The sequence below is a fragment of the Onychostruthus taczanowskii genome, unplaced genomic scaffold (assembly GCF_017590055.1).
Source record: "Onychostruthus taczanowskii isolate IOZ18803 unplaced genomic scaffold, ASM1759005v1 scaffold77, whole genome shotgun sequence".
NCBI lineage: Eukaryota > Metazoa > Chordata > Aves > Passeriformes > Passeridae > Onychostruthus > Onychostruthus taczanowskii.
In genome coordinates, this window is record NW_024505561.1 from 967,337 (window position 1) to 972,024 (window position 4,688).

The window sequence follows — 4,688 nt, forward strand, 5'->3', positions numbered from 1 at the left end:
TGAGAAAAGGAAAGGCAGTGAACAGGTTGAAACAGTAAACAAGACAGAGTGTTTCAACAGCCAAGAAAGTAAGCTTGCGAGGCAGAGGACAGAATACTTGAAGATGAGGCAGCGTATCTTCAGTCTTCCTCTCCCCAGCAACATTTGCTTCCTGTAGCTGAGTCTGGACCACAGTAACAGAAACATCTCTCCAAACTATTTCATAGTAGCACAAGATCCTATTGGGGAATATTTCCAGTTTCTTATTAGCATTCTCGAGAAACCTAAGGCAGATTCTGCAGCAAAACTTGTCTGTGTAAAAAAACCACAGCAGCAGAGGCTTTTGGCCAGCTTGAGAGAGAGAAGGATTTAAGGGTCCTCCTGCCTGTACCCGGCCACTCCAGCCTCGGAGAGCACAAAACTTGAACTGCAGAGGACAGAGGTAAGGGAAACTGCTGCAAATGCAACACTCTCCAGTTAGAAACACTCCTTCCTTTCATGCTGCTTCAGCTCTTAAATTTTCATCTCTCTGCAGATGCTGAAAAATACCCACAGATTAGAGACTTCCATACTTCAAATGAAACTAACATATAAAGGGGAACATTTTTACAAGTGAAGTGAATAGCTAGTCTGTGCAAACACTGATCTTCAGTGTTAACAGTGTTAACAGTGTTATCTTCAGGATAACATCATAAACACTGGGAAATAAAATTAATGGTTGAATGATAGCAGTACTATGCTCCCAAGAATAATAATCAGATATACATGTTTAACTGCCTGTGACTGAGGACTCCTGTATCTTGTTATAACTCACCACTCTGAAGAGTACACACCTTCTTCAAAATATAAATATTTGAAATTATGATTCACATGTATTTGAGTATGATAAAATGAGCAGGAATTTTAAAGGTTTGATTTTTAAAAAATGGTATGACTGAAAAGGTTAATCTAATCCTAAAAACAAAGAAGCCTCTTTACACCATTATATTTACTGTTTGGGTACTTCTATGTAGTGTTTTCGAAACTGTTTTTGAACAGCAAGAATTAGCTCTGAAAAAATCAGTAATTCCAAAATTTTTTACTTTAGATGAGTTATTTTCTTAACTAGTTTGTGCATTAGCAGTGCTAAGTAAATATAAAAACATATTGGGGAATGGTTTGTCCTGTTTTCTCCTTTTTGACTGAAATCTACTAAATCTGTCACCTCTGTTACAAATAAACAGTTTGCAGTACTTTGAAATAATAACACTTTTTTTTTTTTTTTCAAAGGGAAATTTTTGAAGTTGGGAATAAAGTACCAAACCAGAAAACCTTGTGTTGGTCCATCACTATTCATTTATTTTTTTAGAAATAAAAGACCCTAAAAGTACCAAAAAGAATGTTACAAATTCTTTTTAATAAGTCTCAATCTAAAGAGGAGCACAAGGACAAGGAGCTGACATGACTACTGTACATCCCACTAGATAATGCTGTTTTTTTAACAGACTTATGAAAATTTTATTTTTCCTTCAGGTAATTTTTCTTTTCTTTTTAGAGGCAGCTTGATAAAGTAGCAAATGTCTAAGATTTCTTAGTAGTGTGTACTGCATAACATTCATATTACCTGTGATCCTGAGTGATGTATAAAGGATACTGATTTACTCCTTATTCTTTTTATCAATTTAAACAAAACTAACCTTCATTTGTTATGGAACCAGTCTTGGCTTTGAATATGCTAATTTCTGTACCTGATTATATCAGATTCGTTATCTGTTACACAGGAATAGTAACTGCCATGCCACACTATTGTAAACGTAAATATTATGATCTGATATTCTCACTTACTGTAGCAAAGAAAAATAAGATGGGCAGTGCTTTATAAAGGACAAACAAATAAGTTAATAACATGTTAAAGGACAGTAACCTTAGGGCCTTAATTTCTGAGTGCTTTTTCCAAGATACAGAACAGTATTTACTGTTTTAATTTTTTTTCCTTTAAGGGCATTTAGACTTGTGTCACTTTTTCCTCTTTAGGAAAGCTGTTCTCAATTTAGTAGATTCTACTCCAAAGTTACATTTAAGTGAAGTTATCTGTAGAAGAAACCACTAGAGCCATGAAATATAAAACAAGAAAGAGCGACGTGTGCTCGTGGATGACCAGTGCACACAATGGCTGTATGAAGACCATTCCACTAGTTTCAGTAGCAGACAGATTGGATTCTATGAGCCCAACCATTTGAATCAGTGAAATAATGCATTTTTCTTCATCAGTAGCCTCTTTCTTCTAGATGTGGTGAGAACACAAGACACTTAGGTCCTGAATGCAGTATCCTCCCTGAATATGGACACTGGAAAAAAAAAAAATCAGTCTAGTCTTCTTCCTCACTTATGCTTTTGTTGGCTCTTTGCAGCCAGTGGAAAGTTTGGTATGCTGTGATGTTACTTTCCCTATCACTTCATTTACTCTAGATACTAAAAATGCCTGCCCAGCTTTGCAAAAGCCATTTGGAATCTTTGGATGTAAGGCAAGGGTTGAAACTTTACCTGTTCAATCAGTGGGACTATTGCCACTAACTTTGGCAAGGCATGGAGTTCATCCAAAGCAGCAAGACAAAAATATCTATTTGCATCTTACTATCTTTTGTTGGCTTTTCTGCCAAAACTTAGAGGATTACAGAGGGAAAAAAAAAAAAGAAAAAAGAATTTAAAATTACAGAAATGGTTTTGGGCGTGTGGGGAGGTAAACAGGGCTAAAGGTGCAAAAAAGGAGCCTTGGGTGCAAGGAAGAACAACTTCAGTTTTACTAAAATAAAATGTAAAACCAATTGCATTTTCCATTACTGTGGTTTTAAAAATCAGCTATGGCACTGAAAAGGTCATTTATCAAACACAGAATTCTAAAATATTTTTACGTACATCAGTAAATATGTATTTAAGAGAAACAAAATCAAACCCAAACTACAAGGTGTGGATGAGAAAAAACTTACAATCTACTTCTGTGACATTTGACATCACATATGAATAATAAAACAAAACCCCAAACAAAACTCTAGTTTATTACATTCCTAAGGTTCAAACACAGCAAAGTGGCCTAAAAGATACTGTAGTAGCTTTATTGAAATATATTTACGAGCATAGGAACTACTGGTGTCCTATTCTGAAAACCTACAAAATTAGACAAACTGAGAAGAGGCAAACTTCTTCTGCTATGTGCGGAAGGTTACTAAAATAATTTATAAAAACAAATATGCTACTGTCTGCAGAAATCATTGGACAACAACATAATACGACAGCAAACATACCCTCGAAGTGCGTTAGAAATGACAAATTCAGGCTACAGATTTTCTGGTGTTTTATTCAGAAGGCATAGTGATTTTTCTGTTTATAATGACGTAAAGAACTGTAGATCTGTAAATGCTGATCTATAAAATACCACGGTTGCGCAAAACAATGTAATATAATATCAGCAACTAAAGGCACTTTCACCTTTTAAAATGCAGGATTGATCTACTCTGTAAAATAAGCATCTATGTGATGGCAACGTATGTTGATCTCCAACTATCATTTCCTATCACAGTCCAGAAAACTGAGGCAGACTCAAAAAAAAAAAAAAAAAAATCCACGAGGGCCATAGGAAAACCTAGCGACACACTTCACTTAAGCACTTTACCACCTCATCTACGCAGCTTTGTGACAATGAACACCCGTCCGTCCCCACAGGTCCTGGCACCTTTGCCGGCCCCGGGTCACCGCGGGCCCTCGGGGCAGCCGCAGCCGATGGCGCTCCGAGCGGGACTCAGCTCCCGGGGCTCGCCCGCACAGCCCGCCCAAGACGGCGGGGGACACCGGCCAGAGCCCAGCGCAGCCTCCGGGATTCGCACCTGGGTCCGTCTGTCGCGGGTAGGACCCCCATCCGAGACCGCCGCCCGGGCATGCTGCTGATGCTGCTCGCCTTCCCACACTTCTCCCACTCGCACCCTCACGACTCAGGTTTCCTATCCTGCCTTTCCGCCAGATCCAAGGGCAGGAGTTTCCTCCGGACAAGTGCAGCCACATACGCACCACCCCCTTCATCCCGAAGCTCCGCGTGGGGCCGGGGACACGGCCGGGGCGGGACGGGCGCGGCGCTCCCAACCGCGCGCAACTTCGCGGGGCGGCGGCGGGCGGGCCCAGCCCTGCCCTGCCCGCCCCCCACGGCCGGGCCTCCCCCGGCCCTCCCGTGACCGCGGGGCCACCATGTGCATCTCCCACCCCGTGCCTTCCTCCCTCCCTCCTTCCCTCCCCTTCCCCACCGCCTGCGCAGGCAGGATGCGCGCGGCACCGCCATCCCCCGGCGGGAGCTCTGCGCGGTGCGGTGCGGTGGGGCGGGCACCTCGCTCCCCCGCCGCGGCCCGGCCCCAGCGGAACCGCGGAGACAAAGTTTGCGGCGGCAGCGGCGGTGCCCGTGCAGCGCGGGGCAGGCCGGGCGGGCGGCGGGCTCGGTGCATGCCTACTGCGTGGATGAATCGCAGCAGGCGGCGGCGGGCGGGGGCGGGGGCCGCGGCCGGCGATTGGGCGGCGCGGCGCTCGGAAGCACTTTGTTTTCTATTCTAATGAGGGCGGAGCGGGGCTTGTGGATATTTACGTTGAGGCGGGAGCCGCCGCCCTTCATTCACCCACATGGTCCCCGAGCCCGGCCGCTGCTGCCGCCGGGACCTGCCTTCGCGCCACTTCCCTCCCCACCCCCCCTC